We start from the raw sequence: 22,324 nt of genomic DNA, 5'->3' as shown, positions 1-22,324 counted from the left end.
ATCGATAGATGTACCAAACTCGCAATATTTAGTTAATTGCTTCAGACTTGCCACAGAAGAAACAACTGTTTTCCCCACAGCTTTATTTTTTGAGTTACTTTCAGAGAAAAGAATTTCCCTCCATTTAACTTTCAAATCCATTTATCATTTTAAACAGCTAAATGTCACTCTTCCATCACTCCACATCTCAGCTCCAAAGAACGCAGAACCTCACACCTTCTCACATTGAATTCCCTCTGTCACAGTTTTGTTGACTCACTCACTCTGTCTATGCTACTTCCTGCTCCCATATGCTTTTACAATTCATTCCCGAGATACCGGCATTGCTGGCAAGGCTGGCACTTATTGCCCATCCCTAGTTGCCCCTTACGAGGGTGACGATGGGTCCTCTTGAACTGTCGCAGTCCGTGTGGTGAAGTTTCTCCCACAATGCTGTCAGACAGAGATCGGAGAAGATGCTGCTATTATTCTGGGTCTGGTGTTTCATAATCCTGGAGGGTTGCATGATTTCTTTACATTATTATTTAACAGACAGGAAGTGCATGAAATTTCACTCTTTACCAGCAAATCTTCACTGGCAATGTTCCCTGCTGAGTTGGAGAATATAATGTTTTCTAATAAGCAGATCTTACCAAGAAAGTGTGACAGCAGAAAGTGTCACAGGAAGCGTTATTACTCCTACAGGGAATGCAAGACTTCTGAGAAAGATGGTTAATAGATTTCCTATTTTCAAAATTGTCATCAAACTGGAATGAACCAGTTCAAGCAGTTCAATTTCCTGTTGACATGCATGAGTGTTTCATTCTGTATCTAGGTAATGTTTTGTTACACTGCTGAATTTAGCAGAGTGTTTGGTGACTCCTAGGACATTTTGTGACAAAGAGCGACATACCTTGCTTGAGAGTTTGTATTTCTGAGATATGAGATGACCTTCGTTTGTGGAGCAAACATAGATTTCAGCTGTGGCTCAGTGAATGGCACTCTCATTCCTAGCTAAAAAATCCAATACCCATAGGTATTGGGAACATAATCTTCCTGAACCTGTGATTGACAATCCTTTTGATTTAGAATTTTAGGGATATATTGTCAAATTAAGATGATAATGATGGAAATTGTACACTTATATCAGAACAAGCTTGTGATGCACTGTCCCCACCAGGAAAACTTTCTCCAATGATGCAGGGACCTAAATCACAAATATCTCCTGCATTTAGACAGCTGACAAATAGGATTCAGTCACCTTCAAAAGAATGTCATTTTATCTGAAGACTGGGGAGAGAATTCTTTGACCACCAGCTCTTACTGTGGAATATCATTCATACCCTATAAATAAGCAATACAATGAGGTCAGTGACTGGGAATCACAATATGAGGGGTGTAATGGGGATCAGTGACTGGGAATCACCATGTGAGGGTGTAACGGGGATCACTGACTGGGACTCGCAATGAGAGAGGTGTAATGAGGATCAGTGACTGGGAATCACAATGTGAGAGGTGTAATCAGAATCAGTGACTGGGAATCGTAATGTGAGGGTGTATTGAGGATCAGTGACTGGGAATCATAATGTGAGGGTGTAATGAGGATCATTGACTGAGAAAAGCAATGTGTGGAATGCAATAGGGATCAGTGACTGGGAATCACAATGGCAGGGGTGTAATAGGGATCAGTGACTGGGGATTGCAATCTGAGGGGTGTAATGAGGATCAGTGAATTCTTTGATCACCAGCTCTTACTGTGGAATATCATTCATACCCTATAAGTAAGCAATATGATGAGGATCAGTGACTGGGAATCGCAATGTGAGGGGTGTGATGGGGATCAGTGACTGGGAATCACCATGTGAGGGTGTAACGGGGATCACTGACTGGGACTCGCAATGAGAGAGGTGTAATGAGGATCAGTGACTGGGAATCACAATGTGAGGGGTGTAATCAGAATCAGTGACTGGGAATCGTAATGTGAGGGTGTATTGAGGATCAGTGACTGGGAATCATAATGTGAGGGTGTAATGAGGATCAGTGACTGAGAAAAGCAATGTGTGGAATGCAATAGGGATCAGTGACTGGGAATCACAATGGCAGGGGTGTAATAGGGATCAGTGACTGGGGATTGCAATCTGAGGGGTGTAATGAGGATCAGTGAATTCTTTGATCACCAGCTCTTACTGTGGAATATCATTCATACCCTATAAGTAAGCAATATGATGAGGATCAGTGACGGGAATCGCAATGTGAGGAATGTAACAGGGATCAGTGACTGGAAACAGCAATGTGAGAGTGTAATGAGGATCAGTGACTGGGAATCGCAATGTAAGGAATGTAATAGGGATCAGTAACTGGAAACAGCAATGTGAGGGCACAATGAAGATCAGTGACTGGGATTTGCAATGCGAGGGGCATAATGGGAATCAGTGACTGGGAATCACAATGTGAGGGTATAATGAGGATCACTGACTGGGAATCTCAATTTGAGGGATGTAATGAGGATCAGTGATTAGGAATAGCCGTGTGAGGGATGTAATAGGGATCAGTGACTGGGAATAGCAATGTGAGGGTGTAATGAGGATCAGTGACTGGGAATCACAATGTGAGGGTGTAATGAGGATCAGTGACTGGGAATCACAATGTGAGGGTGTAATGGGGATCAGTGACTGGGACTTGCAATGAGAGAGGTTTGATGAGGATCAGTGACAGAAAATTGCAATGTGAGGAGTCTAATGAGGATCAGTGACTGGGAATAGCAATATGAGGAGTGTAATGAGGATCAGTGACTGGGAATCACAATGTGAGGGATGTAACAAGGATCAGTGACTGGGAATTGCAATGTGAGGTGTTTAATGAGGATCAGTGAATTCTGTGATCACCAGCTCTTTCTGTGGAATATCATTCATAGCCTATAAATAAGCAACATGATGAGGATCAGTGACTGGGTATCGCAATGTGAGGAATGTAATAGAGATCAGTGACTGGAAACAGCAATGTGAAAGCATAATGAGGATCAGTGACTGGGATTTGCAATGCAAGGGGTGTAATGAGGATCAGTGACTAGGAATCGCAATGTGAGGGTGTAATGATGATCACTGACTGGGAATCTCAATTTGAGGGATGTAATGAGGATCAGTGATTAAGAATAGCCATGTGAGGGATGTAATAGGGATCAGTGACTGGGAATAGCAATGCAATGAGTCTAATGAGGATCATTGACTGGGAATCACAATATGGGGGTGTAATGGGGATCAGTGACTGGGACTCGCAATGTGGGGGTGTGTAATGAGGATCATTGACTGGGAATAGCAATTTGATGAGTCTAATGAGGATCAGTGTCTGGGAATCACAACGTGAGGGTGTAACGGGGATCACTGACTGGGACTCGCAATGAGAGAGGTGTAATGAGGATCAGTGACTGGGAATCACAATGTGAGGGGTGTAATCAGAATCAATGACTGGGAATCACAATATGGGGGTGTAATGGGGATCAGTGACTGGAACTCGCAATGTGGGGGTGTGTAATGAGGATCATTGACTGGGAATAGCAATTTGATGAGTCTAATGAGGATCAGTGTCTGGGAATCACAACGTGAGGGTGTAACGGGGATCACTGACTGGGACTCGCAATGAGAGAGGTGTAATGAGGATCAGTGACTGGGAATCACAATGTGAGGGGTGTAATCAGAATCAGTGACTGGGAATCGCAATGTGAGGGTGTAATGGAGATCAGTGACTGGGAGTTGCAATGAGAGAGGTATAATGAGGATCATGACTGGCAATAGCAATATGAGGAGCGTAATGAGGATCAGTGTCTGGGAATCGCTATGTGAGGGTGTAATGAGAATCAGTGACTGGGAATCGCAATTTGAGGGGTGTAATGAGGATCACTGACTGGGAATTGCAATGTGAGCAGTCTATTGAGGATCAATGACTAGGACTAGCAATGTGAGAAGTGTAATGAGGATCAGTAATTGGAAGTGGTCCTTCTTCCTGGAGATCTCCTCATTTGGTATTTACATTGTTTTTCCTGTAATGGCAGCTAATTGTGACATTGACCCGAATTCTTCGTTTGTCGGGCACGTATAATCGGCGGGCCCGAGAGCGGCCAGGAAATGAACCCCTGACCACAACTTCATACTGGCTGGTCAATTAACAGCCAGCTAGCGTGAAACATCCACTGGAAAGTTCAACACTGCCAGGGTGGGGGTGGGATGAGGGCAGGCAATGACGTCACCGCGGGCATGGGTGAGCACTGCGAGAGAGCTCCCTGAAGACAGACAGCTGCCACGGGGAACTGCAGACCTGGAAATAATGAATAAAGCTGTAAAAAGCTGCAAATAAAAATGCACATGCATCACAATCAAGCGCCTCGAAGCAAACCTCATAAAAATGCTGACCCCAGACATTTATTTTTATTTTATTTCCTAACGGAAATTTCATCCCGACCTTGGATGAGGTTTGATGAAAAATGTAAAGGCCACCTGGCCGATTTGCCCGTCTGCCAACTGTAAGGTTGGACGAGCCACGAAAAATCATAGACAATTGTGCCGTTATTATCTCAATTGCAAGGGGGCTCCTTTCTTTAATCTTCAAAAATGTCAATATTTGCCTGATGCTAGAAATTGGATTAATGTGAAGAAATTAAATGCAAATAGCATGCTGTGAGGTCATCTTGCATTGGACTCTCACATCTTTGTGTGATCTAGACAAAGCATTAATGTCATGCATTGGACTGGTAATCCAGACACATGGGGTAATCCTCTGGGGACCAGGGTTCAAATCCCGTCACGGCAGATGGTGGAATTTGAATTAATAAAAATGTGGAATTAAAATTGTAATGATGACCATGAAGCCATTGTGGATTGTTGTAAAAACTCATCTGGTTCACTAATGTCCTTCCGGGAAGGAAATCTGTCATCCTTACCTGGTCTGGCCTACATGTGACTCAGGCCCACAGCAATGTGGTTGACTCTTAAATGCCCTCTGAATTAGCCCAGCAAGACACTAAGTGTATCAAACCACTACAAAATCACAAAAAGGAATGAAACCGGACGGACCACCCAGCATCGACCTAGGCACAGGAAACGATGACAGCAATCTCAGCCCTGTCGACACTGCAAAGTCCTCCTTGCTAACATCTGGAAGCTAGTGTCAAAATTGGGAGAGCTGTCTCACAGACTAGTCAAGCAACAGCCTGACATAGTCATCCTCACGGAATCATATCTTACAGATAATGTCCCAGATCCCACCAACACCATCCCTGGGTATGTCCTGTCCCATCAGCAGGACAGACCCAGCAGAGGTGGCGGCACAGTGATATACAGTCAGGGGGGAGTTGCCCTGGGACCCCTCAACATTGACTCCGGACCCCATGAAGTTTCATGGTTTCAGGTCAAACATGGGCCGGGAAATGTCCTGTTGATTATCACATACCACCCTCTTTCAGCTGATGAATCAGTGCTTCTCCATGTTGGACACCATTTGGAGGAAGCACTGAGGGAGGCAAGGGTGCAGAGTGTACTCTGGGTGGAGGACTTCAATGTCCATCACCAAGAGTGGCTCGGTAGCACCACTACTGATTGAGCTGGCCAAGTCCTGAAGGACATAGCTTCTAGTCTGGGTCTGCAGCAGGTGATGAGGGAAAATCATACTTGACCTCATCCTTACCAACCTGCCTGCATGCAGATGTATCTGTCCATAACAGTATCAGTAGGAGTGACCACTGTACAGTCATTGTGGAGATGAAGTCCTGCCTTCACATCGAGGATACTCTCCAACATGTTACGTGGCACAATCACAGTGCTAAACGGGATAGATTTCGAACAGGTCTAGCAATTCAATACTGGGCATCCGTGAGGCACTGTGGACAATCGGCAGCAGCAGAATTGTACTCAAACACAATCTGTAACCTCATGGCCCAGCATATTCCCCCCACTCTACTATTACCATCAAGCCCGGAGGTCAACCCTGGTTCAATGAAGAGTGCAGGTGGGCATGCCAGGAGCAGCACCAGGCATATCTAAACTTGAAGTGTCAACCTGGTGAAGCTATAACACAGGACTACTTGTGTGTCAAACAGCATAAGCAGCAAGTGAAAGACAGAGCTAAGCAATCCCACAACCGACTGATCAAATCTAAGCTCTGCAGTCCTGCCACTTCCAGTCATGAATGGTGGTGGACAACTGAACAACTCACTGTAGGAGGAGGCTCCTCAAATATCCCCATCATCAATGATGGAGGACTCCGGCACATCAGTGCAAAAAATAAGGCTGAAGCATTTGCAACAATCTTCAGCCAGAAGTGTCAAGTGGATGATCCATCTCAGTCTGCTCTGGAAGTCCCCACATCACAGATGCCAGTCTTCAGCCAATTCAATTCACTACACGTGATATCAGAAATGTCTGAAGGCACTGGATCCTGCAAAGGCTATGGGGACTGACAACGTTCTGGCAATAGTACTGAAGATTTGTGCTCCAGAACCTGCTGCGCCTATAGCTAAGCTGTTTCAGTACAGTTACAACACTCGCATCTGCCCGGCCATGTAGGAAATTGCCCAGGTATGTCCTGTACATAAAAAGCAGGACAAATCCAAGCCAGCCAATTACTGCCCCATCAGTCTACTCTCCATCATCTGTAAGGTAATGGAAGGGTCAACAACAGTGCTATCTAGAGGCACTTGCTGAGCAATAACCTGCTCACAGACGCCTAGCTTGGGTTCCGCCAGGACCACTCAGCTCTTGACCACATTACAGCCTTGGTTCAAACATGGTCAAAAGAGCTGAACTGCCGAGGTGAGGTGAGAGTGACTGCCCTTGACATCAAGGCCACATTTGATTAAGTTTGGAATCAAGGAGCCCGAGCAAAACGAGTCAATGGGAATCAGGTGGGAAACTCTCCGCTGGTTGGAGTCATACCTAGAACAAAGGAAGATGGTTGTGCTGTTGGAGGTCAGTCATCTCAGCTCCAAGACATCACTGCAGGAGTTCCTCAGGGTAGTGTCCTCGGCCCAATCATCTTCAGCTGCTTCATCAATGACTTCCCTTCCATCATAAGGTCAGAAGTGGGGATATTCATTGATGATTGCACAATGTTCAGCACCATTCGCGATTCCTCAGCTCCTGAAGCAGCCCATGTCCAAATGCAGCAAGACCTAGACAATATCCAGGCTTGGGCTGACAGGTGGCAAGTAACATTCATGCCACACGAGTGCCATGTAATGACAATCTCCAACCAGACAGAATCTAACCATCGCCCCTTGACATTCAATGGCATTTCCATCACTGAATCCCCCACTATCAACATCCTGGAGGTTACCTTTGACCAGAAACTGAACTGTAGCCATATAAATACTGTGGTTTCAAAAGCAGGTCAGAGGCTAGGAATCATGCAATGAGTAACTCACCTCCTGACTCCCCAAAGCCTGTCCACCATTTACAAGGAACAAATCAGGAGTGTGATGGAATACTCCCCACTTGCCTGGATGAGTGCAGCTCCCACAACATTGAAGAAGCTTAACAGCGTCCAACCCATCAAGCAGCCCACTTGATTGGCACCACATCCACAAACATTCACTCCCTCCACATTGATGCAGAGTGGCAGCACTGTGTGCCATCTACAAGATGTACTGCAGGAATTCACCAAGGCTCCTTCGACAGCATCTTCCAAACCCGCGACCACTACCATCTAGAAGGACAAGGGCAGCAGATATATGGGAACACCACCACCTGGAAGTTCCCCTCCAAGTCACTCACCATCCTGACTTGGAAATATATCGCCGTTCCTTCACTGTCACTGGGTCAAAATCCTGGAGCTCCCTTCCTAACAGCACTGTGGGTGTACCTACACCACATGGGCTGCAGCCGTTCAAGAAGGCAGCTCACCACCACCTTCTCAAGGGCAACTAGGGAATAGATGCTGGCCTAGCTAGTGAAGCCCACATCCTGTGAATGAATAAAGAAAAACTCTGTGCCCTCACTGTAAGAGCACAACAGCCTTATCCTTTACTTGAGTCAGTGAGACAGGATGTGGGCACATTAAACAAGATGCCAACTGACTTCCGTGAGTCAGCCCCATCTGTCGGTGCATTTAAAATCAGAGCAGAAAATCTTGGAAATGCTCAGGAGGTCAGGCAGCCGAGAGAAACAGACATTTCAGGTCTGTGACCTTACGACAGAACTGGGAAAAAGTTAGAGATGCAACAAGTTTTGAGCAAATTCAGAAGGGGAGAAAATGGGAGGCACGGCCTGAGATGGGGTGAAGACAGGAGAGATTAAATGTCAAAAGGGATGATTGTGAAGGACAAAAAAACCCCTAAGATTTGTATTTATATAGCACCTTTTACAGCCTCAGGATGTAATCATGGATGGTTAGTATTTTTAGTATATTTTTGTAAATAGCCATTATTGTATTTAGTTTGTTTGACCTGTCACTACTCGGTTTGACTGGTGAAACACAGCCTTTCAGCTAACATGCCCCCTAACTTTCACATATGCTGATGAGGTAATTCTGTGGAAAATAAAGTCAAGGTCAAAATAAACATTACCTAAATGACAGGGGTCAGATTGAATAGGAACACCACGAGGGCTTTTGAAGAGGAGTGAAATTGCAAAGGGACTTTTGGTAATTCATTTTAAAAGATACATTCAAATTTTAAAAGTACCACTGTAATTTCCCTTCTTTTTTTATATTCATTCACGGGATGTGGACTTCGCTGGCTGGGCTAGCATTTATTGCCCATCCCTAGTTGCCCTTGAGAAGGTGGTGGTGAGCTGCCTCCTTGAACTGCTGCAGTCCATGTGGTGCAGGTACACCCACAGCGCTGTTAGGGAGGGAGTTCCAGGATTTTGAAGGAATGGCGATATATTTCCAAGTCAGGATGGTGTGCGGCTTGGTGGGGAACTTCCAGGTGGTGGTTCTCCCATCTGTATGTTGCCCTTTCCCTCTAAATGGTAGTGGTCATGGGTTTGGAAAGTGCTGTCGAAGGAGCCTTGGTGAATTCCAGCAGTGCTTCTTGTAGATGGTACACACTGCTGCTACTGGGCATTGGTGATGGAGGGAATAAATGTTTTTGGTTGTGCTGCCAATCAAGTGGGCAGCTTTGTCCTGGATGGTGTCAAGCTTCTTGAGGATTGTGGGAGCTGCACTCATCCAGGCAAGTGAGGAGTATTCTATCACACTCCTGACTTGCGCCTTGTAGATGGTGGACAGGCTTTGGGGAGTCAGAAAGTGAGTTAATTGTTGCACTATTCCTAGCCTCTGACCTGCTCTTGTAGCCACAGTATTTATATGGCTAATCCAGTTCAGTTTCTGACCAATGGTAACTCCCCAGGATGTTGATAGTGGGGGATTCAGCGATGGTAATGCCATTGACTATTAAAGGGTGATGGTTAGATTCTCTTTGGTTGGAGATGGCCATTGCCTGACACTTGTGTGGTGCAAATATTACTTGCCACTTGTCAGCCCAAGCCTGGTTATTGTCCAGGTCTTGCAGCATTTGGACATGGACTGCTTCAGTATCTGAGGAGACGCAAATGGTGCTGAACATTGTGCAATCATCAGCGAACATCCACACTTTTGACCTTATGATGGAAGGAAGGTCATTGATGAAACAGCTGAAGATGATTGGGCTGAAGACACTACCCTGAGGAAGTCCTGCAGTGGTGCCCTGAAACTGAGATGACTGATCTCCAACAACCACAACCATCTTCCTTTGTTCTAGGTATGACTCCAACCAGTGGAGAGTTTTCCCCCGATTCCCATTGACTCCAGTTTTGCTGGGGCTCCTTGATGCCACACTGAGTCAAATGCAGCCTTGATGTCAAAGGGCAGTCACTCTCACCTCACCTTGGGATTTCAGCTCTTTTGTCCATGTTTGAAGATTACAAGATGATATAATAAGATTGTGCCAAGTCCTCAAAACGCCTGGCTATTAAAGACAGCAAATGGCCAGGCATTCGATTCTAATCCCCAGAGGGAAGCAAGGAGAGAAGGGTATCACCATGTTCCTGCTCCTGGTCATTCTCTGGCTGGACATTGTTGTGCTGCATGAGGGCAGAACTGGGTTCAATTGCAATGTTTCCATGATTAGAAAGAAAGAAAGACTTGCATTTATTTAGCCATTTTCACAACCACCAGATGTTTCAAAGTGCTTTACAGCATTGAAGTACCTTTTGAAGTGTCGTCACAGTTGTAATGTAGGAAACTAGGCAACCAGTTTGTGCTCAGCAAACTCCCACAAACAACAATGTGAAAATGGGCAGATAATTGTTACTTTATGATGATTCCTGCGTGGATTACCACCTTGATCTGGTGGAGAGAGACGGGTGCTCTGTTGATGCCTCGGGCATGCCATCAGGAGCTTCTTGCCCATGGTAGGGTCCCAGACAAAAAGTGGTCCAAAAGGTCTTCAGCAGCAAAACAGGCGAAGGAAGACTGTGCGTCTCACCAGCTGCAATAGCGGAAGAAAGCTGCAGCAGAAAGGTGGAAGCTAAAAGCAAAAAACTGCAGATGCTGGAAATCCAAAACAAAAATAAAAATACCTGGAAAAACTTAGCAGGTCTGACATAGTATAGAAAGGTAGCAGAAAGGTGGTCCCGGTTATTGTGGTTCAACGCTCACCGAAACCTGACTAGCAACCTGTCAATGACGGTGCCCCAAGGTTCCCATATTAAATTGTAATCACCTTCAAGAAGGGAGGTAAATCATGCTGTGTAAAATACAGAGGCATTTCCCTGTTGTCCAAAGCAGGGAAATCCTGACACGTATTCTCCTGACTTGCCTACTTCCTGTGGCTGAGGAAATTCTCCCAGAGGCATAGTTTTGCTTTAGGTCTTCCAGAAGAAACTCTGACATGGTCTTTGTAGACAAATCCAGAAAAAGTGTTGAGAATGACACCAGAAACTCTTCACTGCGTTCATTGACCTGTCCAAAATATTTAAACTACATGGCTCTGTGGCTTGTGCTCCAAAGATTTGGATGTTTAAGAAAATTAATCTCAACCCTGCAATTGCTTCATGATGATATGGTGATACTGTCTTGCGTGGAGATCAGAAACAGTCCTTGTCAAAACCTGAAGTGGGTCAAGCAAGGCTGTATGTGAGCCCCATACTATTTACAATCCTGACAGTAGCTATTCACTTCAAGGATCAACTGCCCTCTGGTGTCAGTATTAAATACCGCCTAAATGGAAAACTCTAACCTCAGTCGTCTCTGTGCAATAATAATCATATAGCTATACATGATCTACAGTGTGCAGTTGACTGCAGTGTCAATGGCCACTATGCAACAGATTTACAAGCCACTCTCGGTCTCTTCAACTTTGCATAAAAGAAATCCAGCCTGTCCTTGAATGTTTCCAAAACAAAACTCATATATCAACCCACACTTGGTCAGCCAAATATTCGATTTCCCCTATGTTGGAGGGTCTCTGGAATACGTTGAGCATTTCCCATATCTTGGCAGCCACCTCTCTCAAAAGCCCATAATCGACAAGGAGACCCAACACCGGATCAGCTTTGCCAGCTCAGCCTCCCACAAACTATGGCAGAAAGTGTTTGACAACAAAAACCTCCACAAATAAACAGAAGTCCTAATGTACAGAGCAGTTGTTGTCACCACACTCTTGTACTGCAGTGAGACCTGGACTGTGTATCATTGTAGCCATCTTCAGTATCTTCTCCTCCTGTGTATCCTTTCCCATGTGCATCCTCCCTCCCACATAGCCTCTCTCTCGCATATCCTCCCTGCAGCATATCCTCCTTCCTATGTATCCTCCCTCTCACGTATCCCATCCCTCCAGTGTATTCTCTCCCCTGTATATCCTCCTTCCTACATAACCACCCTCCAGTGTACCCTCTCTCTAGTGTATTCTCACTCCAGTGTAGCCTCACACTCACATACTATCACTCCAGTGTATCCCCCTCCTACATATCCTCCCTCCCTCATATTTTCCATCATGCATATCCACCATCCAATGAATTGTCCCATCTACATTTCCTCTTTTGTGTATCCTCCCTCCTGCATTTTCTCTCTCCTGCATATCCTCCCTCCAATGTATCCATCATTAGTGTATCCATCTTCAGCATCTCCTCCTCCTGCATATCCTCCCTCCTGTGTAACCCCCTTCCTAGTAGATTGCTCCCTCGTGTACTTCTGTCGCTTATCCTCTCACTATGTATTCTCCCTCCCATATATCTCTCTCTTCTGAGTATCCTCCTCCTGTAATCCTCTCACCCTGGTCTACTGCCTTCCGTGTATACCCCTTCTGGGTATCCTCCTGCAGTGTATCTTCTCTTTAGACACAGTCACAGCCTGTGGAATGCAATGGTGAAAGATATAAAATATTGTCTGGTAAAACAGGCATGTGATAAAATGAAATCTTGTCAAATGCTTTGTCAGTTCATATTCTTGATTCTTTTTCCCTTTGGAAACACAATCTGTGCCTTGTGGAGGAAGTCACATTGTAAATTTTAAATTTAGATCCTTCTACGATGGCATCACGCCAATTTCATTGATGCTGTCTGCCTCAACCGTTCCTTGTGGCAGTAAGTTCCACATTCTTACCACTCTCAGTGGAAACTAATTTCTCCTAAATCCTTTATTCGTTCTAGATGAGTTTCTATTTCTGCTCCTAGTTCTGAACTTACACACCAGTGGAAACATTCTCTCCACATCTACCCTGTCGAAATGTTTCCTAATTTTAAAGTCCTCAGGTCTCCACCCAGCCTTCTCTTTTTCCAGAGTTAAGAATCTCAGCCTGTTCAATCATAGAGTCATTTAATGCACAGAAGGAGGCCATTTGCTCTTTCAAGTCCAGCTCTCTGCAGCAACCCAGTCAATCCCAGTATCCCGCTCTATCCCTGTCACCCTGCAAGTTAATTTGCTTCAAGTTCTCATCCAATATCCTTTTGAAATCATTGATCATCTCCAACTCCAAGCACCCTGGTTGGCAGCAAGTTCCAGTTAGTTTCCAGTTAGCTGATTCCTCTGAGCAATCTTCCTGACACTGCTCCCCCTCCCCAGTTGCTGCCAGCAACATATTTCCAAATTTTCCATTTAATGTGTGATCAGAACACTCAGATAAATGAACATGGATCTTCTCTGCCACTGTACCTCCTGCTTCATTTATTCTGATTCTTTCAAACACAGCCATTTCCTCCTTTTTCTTTCTTGATACTTTAATGCACTGTCCATTACATGCTGCTCAGGTAACCATTGATTTAGCCTCCAAATCACTGCTCAGTTCCCATTATTCCTGACCCAGACTGAGATCTTGCTGAGCTTTAGTGAATGCTAATATGATACCGGCAGTGGTGGAACAGGTTTCAGTATCTCTGCGTCGTTATTAAACAAATTTCTCATCCGAAACATCACCTCAGGGGCATTGCAATCTCATGTGTTCATTTCCTGTGGTACCTTTATTCTTTTGTTTTGGAAGCTTCTCTCTTAGTCACTTAGTAACGTAGAACTACCTATGGTGCAAGATGAAAAGCTTTGACATGTCTCTTTCTAGCAATACTCGACTTTCTCTCTGTTCATCATTTCAATCTTTTCCCTTTTCAGTGTATGACTCATGAGGTAATTGTGAGTTTAAGACAGTATTAAATGGGTGATATTACATCTGCAGCCCTTTGTACATGTCTTCTGACTGAAGTTACTGGAAATGAGAATTGGGGATAATGTAGAATGGGGCAGCTGAATCAACGTTGCCTGGTTTACAATATCACCCTGTCATGATTGTTGGCATAACCTTTCCTGCTGCCTTTATTTGTCACGTGATTGTACTGACGAATGAACCCTAAGCGTGGGTAATCTTAGGGGCGGAGCTTTCTAGTCGCGGACCTGATTCAAGCATATAGCTTCTAAACGAGCTCTGTAATAAAATTATCTGTTTCAAGTAAGAAATCTGTCCGGTGCCTCAAGTTCATTACGTTTGGCGACGAGTGTGAAATAGCTCTGACGCTGCACCTTGCCATTTGAATGTGAGTACATCACTCCTTTAGGAAAGAAAGAAAGAAAAGTATATACTCACCAGTCATGTCACTTTCCAGAAGAATCGATTCTTATGACTCGTCCATGGAAGACTGGAGCCAGTACATAAGGTGCCTAAGTTTTTATTTTGTGGTGAATGAAATAACAGCGAAGGAGAAGCGGAAAGCAATTCTTTTAAGTGTCTGCGGTATCAAGACATATAACCTCATCCGTAGTCTGACAACCCCGAAAGAGTCCAATTCTAACTCTTTCAACAAATTAGTAGACTTCCTGAAGCCGCATTTTCAGCCGAAGCCATCAGTAATAATGTAGAGATTTAAGTTTAACTCCAGAGTTAGGGCCCCGGGAGAGTCCATCATAACTTATATAGTGAAGTTGAAGCAGTTGACTGAACACTTCAGCTTCAGAGATACACTCAATGACATGTTGCAGGCCGGCTGGTTTGTGGTGTTCATGACGACCCCATTCAGCACTGTTTACTTGCAGTAGTTAACATTGATTTGAAGCGCACCATGGAAATAGCGCTGGCAATAGAGAGTGCAGCAAGGAATTCGCAGGCTTTACAGAGTGTGCAACATGCAGCCATTTTTCAGTTGGAGCAGGAACCTACCACCGGGTGTGGTGCAAAAACCAGAGAGACAACCGCAAAGTGGGAAACAGTCTCTACAGCTGGAAAAATAAAAAGACATAGTGGAAGCATTATAGCAGCAATTCAGAAATTAATCTGTTACAGATGTGGGGGTAACCATGTACCAGAAACCTGCAGATTTAAAGAGGCAGAATGCCATTCCTGCCACAAAAAAGGGCATGTAATAAAGCATTGAAGGGCGAACTTGAGAGAACCAATCAATCAGGAGACCAAGATGATTGATGTGCACAACGTAGCTGACCCAGAATCTGCTGATACTGACATCTATTCCCTACACAATGTCAAAGCAGTAAAAACTGAACCAGTAACGGTCAGCCTTCAAGTGAATGGAAAACCTCTAGTTATGGAGGTAGACACGGTAGCCTTGGCCACAGTGGTTGGAGAACACACATTTAAATACCTAAATGAAGGTACCCAGCCACTGAATCTGGAGCAAACAACAGCTCAATTGAAGACATACACTGGAGACTCAATACAGGTAAAGGGCATCGCCACAGTACCTGTGTCCTATAGGCAACAGGCAGCCCAGCTTCCAGTGATCATTATGACAGGTGAAGGAATTAATCTTCTGGGCCATGATTGATTCCAAAAAATTAAGCGCAACTGGTCAGAAATATTTCAAGTGAGAACAGGAAGAGTTCCTAAGTTGATAAGGGAATGTGACAATGTATTTCGGAATGAGTTAGGAGAATCGAAAGGCCTTCACAGGATTCAATGGCCCTTCAGGTCAGAATTAATTCCAGTGGAAAAACATGAAAAAAAATAAATAAATTTAGTGCCACTTTGAAGAAACATTTGGCAGAGAAGACTCAACAATGTGCATTGTTCCAGAAGGAAGCCAAAAAGTACAAGAAGGAGACAGAAGGGCTGAAGAATCAACTGATTGAAACAAAAGAGGCATTGGAAGGAAAAATTGTGGAACTTTCCAAGATGTGAGTGGGTAGCGAAGCCACGAGTAGCTCAACCATCAAACTGAATCAAGTTAAGGTTTCGCCAGGGAGAAATTTGTCCGACTGTGTAATCAAAACGAAGGACAAGACAAAACTCTGTGGCATACAGAAATAGAAAAGACAGAAATCAAATCAGAAATGCCAATAGGCCATGTCCCCAGAACCCTCTCTGCAGCTGAAAAGGGTTATTCGCAACTTAGAAAGAAAGGTTTATCAGTAATACTTGGAGTGAAGAGATTCCATCAGTATCTGCATGGTCGACATTTCACCACAGTGCCAGACCATAAACCATGAATGGGTTTATTTAGTGCAGATAAAGCCATTCCACGAATAGCCTCAGCAAGATTTCAATGTTGGGCTTTGATATTACCGACATTTGAGTACACCTTTCTACACCTTCTTGTGTGTATATTGCAAATGCAGATGCACTGAGTCAACTTCCATTACCAGATAGCATTGTACATGTTCCAGTGCTACATGAAGTTCTGCTTGTGTTGAATTTCTTGGACTCTTTCCCAGTTTGTGCAAAGCAAATAAGGAATTGGACAAACAGAGATCCAGTTTTGTCAAAAGTCTGAGACCTTGTATTGCAAGGACAGTCAAATTCACCAATGTCTGAAGAGATAAGACCATTCCATGCCCATAGAACACAGTTAATTTGTCAAGATGGAATCTTGATATGGGGATCGAGAGCAAAGAAGAGAACCACTCTTGACAGAGTTTCACAATGTGCATCCAGGCATATCGAAGATGAAGATGCTTGTGTGATGCTATGTCTAGTGGCCAGGCATTGACAGTGATTTTGAAAGCATGGTCAAGCACTGTCGCTAGTGTCAGCAACAACCAATGTTGCCCGTTTCAGCCCCACTGCATCCAAGGGTGTGGCCTGGTCGACCCTGGGGTATACTACATATAGACTATGTAGGCCTATTTTTAGGTACCATGTCTCTTTTGATCATTGATGCACATTCTAAGTGAATGGATGTGTATGAAGTTAGGTCACCAACGTTGTGTGCAACTATTGAAAAGCTGCACCAATATTTTGGTGTACATGGCCTACCAGAAGCCATTGTTTCGGATATCGGTAGTGAATTCACTAGTACAGAATTTCAGAGATTCATGAGTTTAAATGGAATTAAACATATTAAAATAGCACCATATCATCCCACATCAAATGGGTTAGCTGAAAGAGCAGTGCAAACTTTCAAATCAGGAATGAAGAGGTTATCTGAAGGTACTTTAGAAACATGACTTTCACATTTTCTTCTCAATTATCGGACGACTCCTCTTGCAACTGTGTGTTCAATGCTAGCTGAATTACTGGTGAAACACCGCCTACATACATTGTTAAGTTTGCTGTTTCCAAACTTAGAGAGGAAGGTAGAGAAGAACCAGCGTAGTCAGAAAGTGAATCACGATATTCATGGCAAAGCTGGAAAATTTACTGTGGGGATACAGTTTTGGTGCAGAATTTTGGAACTGGACCTAGTTGGGTTCCTGGCATAATTGTCTCTGAAACTGGACCTTTGTCATTCCAAGTGGAAGTGGAAGGCCGGATTGTTTGAAAACACATGGATCATCTAAGGAGTAGAGTGACACTCCAACAATCTGCTTTTCCGCCTGTAATTGATGTCAAACCTTTAATCCCTGAGGTGACAGATCGACCTAGAATAGATATACCTGATGTCTCTCTTGAATTGCCTAATCCTGAACAGCCACTGTCTAAGAGTGTCCCCGATGCTGCAGTTCCTGATTATGTCAATCCAGTGAGACAATCTCAAATGGTAAAGCTACACCGCTCTAACTGAATTAGAAAACCACCTCAGAGACTTAGGGCAGAATTTTCTGCCTGTCAGGCGGGCGGGCCCAACCCAATCCCCGGAGGGCGGGGAGCCGAGCCCCACCGGAGAAGCGGGCCCTGTCACCATTTTATGTGGGCGGGCTAATTAAGGCCCACCCAGCGTGACATCCGACAGGAAGCACTATGTGCTTCCTATGCGTGCAGGGGGGGCGGTTTCCCTGAAAATGAATGTGCGCCCTTTCACGCACGCGCACGAAAGAGCTCACATCTCCCTGAGGCGAAATGCTGCCTCAGGGAGATCGCTTACACTTTTAAAAATATTAAAAATAGGAAAAAAAAATTTCCTAACATGCCCCCCTCATGTGACAATGTCACATGAGATGGGACGTGTTCATAATTTACATAATAAGTTTATTAAACTTTTTAAAACACCACATGAAACCTCATCCCGCCGGTGGATGAGGCTTCATGTTTTTTCTATTAATAATATTGTTTTGTTTTAAGTTATACAAAGATTCTTAGTAACCATTTATACATGTAGACATCAAAATTTCAAGACCCTTCACTTTCCCCTCGGTAACTACTTTCTAGGGCTCCTGGCCTGCCCACCAACCTTTAATTGTATAATTGATCTGTCAATGGCCTCAATTGGCCATTGACAGGTTGGCGGGCGCGCAGCTGATTTTGCTGCATTCCCACCTTCCGGAAAATTTAAATGGGGCAGGGTGATGTCAGGGGTTCCACCCCCTGCTCGCCAACGGCAAAATTCTGCCCTTAATCACAAGGCCTGTGCATATATGTTTATGTTGTGGATTAAAATATTCTTTGTAAATAGGAAATGTAAAAAAGCTAAAGGTGGAGGAAATGTAGTGATTGTTGGTATAACCTTTCCTACTGCCTTCATTGATCACGTGATTTTACTGACGAATGAGCCCTAAGCGCGGGTAGTCCTAGGGGGGGAGCTTTATAGTCGTGGACCTGGTTCAAGCATGTAACTTTAAAAGAGCTCTGTAATAAAGCTCCTCACACCCCACTTCCTGTAAGGACTCCATCTCATTCTCTCAGTTCCTTCACCTCCATCGCATCTGTTCTGTTGATGCTACCTTCAAAAACAGTTCCTCTGACATGTCCTCCTTCCTTAACCGAGGCTTTCCACCCACGGTCGTTGACAGAGCCCTCAACCATGTCCGGCCCATCTCCCGCGCATCCGCCCTCACGCCTTCTCCTCCCTCCCAGAAACATGATAGAGTCCCCCTTGTCCTCACTTATCACCCCACCAGCCTCCGCATTCAAAGGATCATCCTCCACCATTTCTGCCAACTCCATCATGATGCCACCCACCAAACACATCTTCCCTTCACCCCCCCGGTGGCATTCCGTAGGGATCATTCCCTCTGGGACACCCTGGTCCACTCCTCCATTACCCCCTACTCCTCAACCCCCACCTATGGTACCTCCCCATGCCCACGCAAAAGATGCAACACCTGCCCCTTCACTTCCTCTCTCCTCACTGTCCAAGGGTCCAAATACTCCTTTCAAGTGAAGCAGCATTTCACTTGCACTTCCCCCAACTTAGTCTACTGCATTTGTTGCTTCCAATGCGGTCTCCTCTACATTGGAGAGACCAAACGTAAACTGGGCGACCGCTTTGCAGAACACCTGCGGTCTGTCCGCAGCAAAGACCCAAACCTCCCTGTCGCTTGCCATTTTAACACTCCACCCTGCTCTCTTGCCCACATGCCTGTCCTTGGCTTGCTGCATTGTTCCAGTGAAGCCCAACGCAAACTGGAGGAACAGCACCTCATCTTCCGACTAGGCACTTTACAGCCTTCCGGACTGAATATTGAATTCAACAACTTTAGATCTTGAACTCCCTCCTCCATCCCCACCCCCTTTCCATTTCTTCCCCCTTCCTTTTGTTTTTTCCAATAATTTGTACAGATTTTTCTTTTCCCACCTATTTCCATTATTTTTAAATCTTGTATGCCCTGCTAGTCTTTCCACCCCACCCCCACTAGAGCTGTACCTTGTGTATCCTGCCATCCATTCTTAATTAGCACATTCGTTAAGACAATATCACCACCTTCAGTACCTCTTTGTTCCTTTGTCTGTGACATCTTTTGATTATCTGCTTCTATCACTGCTTGCTTGTCCCTACAACCACACCACCCTCCCCCACTTCTCTTCCCCCCCCCCACCACCCACCTTGAACCAGCTTATATTTCACCCCAGTTCTAATATTCACTCAATTCTGTTGAAGGGTCATGAGGACTCGAAACGTCAACTCTTTTCTTCTCCGCCGATGCTGCCAGACCTGCTGAGTTTTTCCAGGTAATTCTGTTTTTGTTTTGGATTTCCAGCATCCACAGTTTTTTTGTTTTTATCTCTGTAATAAAGTTCTCTGTTTCAAGTAAGAAACCTGCCTGGGACCTCAAGTTCATTACACCCCCCCCACCAAATTGAACACTGCCCTCATTGAGTGCCAATCAGAGCCCTCAGACTGAAAATAACAGAATGGGCATGTTCCTCAAACACTATTCACTGCCCCGTAACGTCCAGCCAGCAATTCCAGGTTTCAGCATCTGAAAGAGAAAACTCAGGCTTAAAAAATAACAATGCTGGAAGCGAATCGCAGGCCAGGCAACCTCTGAGGGAAGGTTCATGCTTCGGGTGTACATCAGTTATAAAAATTGGAGGATATTGCTGGTACAAACAAATAAACACAAGGAGGCATTCGGCTCTTTGAGCCTGTTTCCCACCTTCAATTATATCATGTATCTTGACTCCATTTGCCCACCTTGGTTCTGTATTCCTTAAGACCCTTACCCAACAAAATTCTATGAGTCCTGCTATTGATATTTTCAATTGAGCCCCAGACACATCAGCTTTTTGGGGAAGAGCATTCCAGATTTCCATGACCCTTTTGTGTGAAGAAGTGCTTCCTGACATCACCCCTGAACGGCCTGGCTCTAATTTTAAGGTTAGGCACCCATTTTTATCACACTAACTGCTGTTTGATAAGTTTAAATGTCCAGTCTGAATGTTAGTGAATGGGGGAGTGAGTGAATGGGGAGGTGGGTAGGTGGGTAAGATGGGCAAAAGGTGGGTAGGTAGGTGAGGTGGGTAAGTGTGTAAGAGGGGCACATAGGTAAGATCGTTAGGTGGGTCATTAGGTGAGGTGGGTAAAGTGGGTAAGTGGTTAATGTGAGTTAAGTTGTTAAGGGGGGTAAGTGGGTAAGGTAGGTGGGGTGGATAGATGGCTTACATGGCAGGTGGGTAAGGAAGTATGTGGGTAAGGCGGGTTGTGTTGTAGGGAGGTAAGTGGGTGAGGTCCTTAGGTGGATGAGGTGGGTAAGTGGGTAGTTGGGTAGGAGGGTAAGGTGGGCAGGTGGTTAAGGTGAGTAGGTGGGTATGTGGGTGAGGTGGCAGGTCAGTGGGGGGGTAGTGAGATCTGGTTGGGGGGGATTGGTGGGGTAGTCGAGTCAGGTTTGGTAGGTAGTCAGGTCAGGTCGGGGGGCAGTCAGATCAGGTCAGAGTAATAGTTGGGGGGGGCAGTCAGGGGGTGAGGGCAATAGTCAGGGTTCAGGGGAGTTTGGGATCAGGAGGGGTGATTTAAGGGGTTAATTGTGTAGTTACCCAGCAGTTAGACTAGGATTAATCTGTCTAACATTTCCTGGGCAACTATCCAGGGTAAGTCCCACAGAACTGCCCAAAGTCTCCAACTCGAGCTCAGAGTCAGGGACCTTCATGGATACCCCCGGGGAGCAGGGGAATTTGCCATTCGGAAGTTGAAACTTCCTGTGCAATTCCCATAGGTTAGCATGTCAGGACTTCCACAGGGGCCCCAATGCGCATTTTTGGTCATACATCATCAGGAGACTGGAAGATTTGGCCCATCCTTCCTGAGGTGCAGTGTGCAGCACTTAACACAGATGAACAACGGATAAAAAGAAAGAGACAAAGAGAAGGATGTAGGAAAAACACCTGCCTGCACTCTGCTGCTCCCTGACCTACTGAGTGTTTCCAGGGAGGTTAAAGTTCTGGACTTCAATATGACCATCCAATAATATTAATCTATATCTAGCACGTGCCTGTTATATTTCCCAGGTGTCACCCTTGGAAATACAAAATACACACTTGAACCAGATTGGCTGAAATGTTACAGCAACAAGTCACAACTGAACAAGATGGGAAGGAGGCCAATGATCAGGGAATAATTGAGAAAGAAACCTCACCAGTAAAACAAAAGGACATACACTAACTGATGCTCAGCAAACAGACAATATAACAATGAGCAAGGAGAAGTGGAATCAATAAAATCATTCAAACTCATTTAAACAATCCTTTCAGCCATTATTTTGTGTGGTGACAGAACCAAACCTCACTAAAAATAATTAAGTGTTGTGGTACAGCAATTTCACAATGTTTATAATTCACACCAAAATAATGAATGTTGCTCACAACTCTTGTCCTTTCTGCAACAGGAGTTCATGTTGCTTCTTAAAAACACTGGGTTAGCTGTTTAAAGAAGTTCTATTAACTGCAGACTAAAATGCACAGTGTGTATGCTTAAACCTCTATTTTTTCTTAGTTGAAGCAGGACAAACAGGCCTCACAGTACAGAGGAACGAGAGACAGAGCAGCAACAACTTGCATTTCTGCAGCACCGTTAATATAGGCAGAAAGAGCAGAGGGTGGTGATGATATCACTGGGCTAGTAATCCAGAGGCCTAGGCTAATGCTCTGGGGGTACAGGTTCTAATCCCACCATGATCGCTGGTGGCATTTAAGCTTAATTCGATTAATTAATCAAAAAAGATTGAAATGATCTCCAGGGTTAATAATTGTGACCATGAAACCATTATTTTTTTAAAAAATATGTTCCTATAGACAGATTTTTGATCGACAAGGGAGTTAAGGATCATGGGGGGCAGACGGCAAAGTGGA

This window comes from Carcharodon carcharias, chromosome 10 (assembly GCF_017639515.1).
Source record: "Carcharodon carcharias isolate sCarCar2 chromosome 10, sCarCar2.pri, whole genome shotgun sequence".
Lineage (NCBI taxonomy): Eukaryota > Metazoa > Chordata > Chondrichthyes > Lamniformes > Lamnidae > Carcharodon > Carcharodon carcharias.
Note: the sequence above shows the minus strand (reverse complement) of the source record.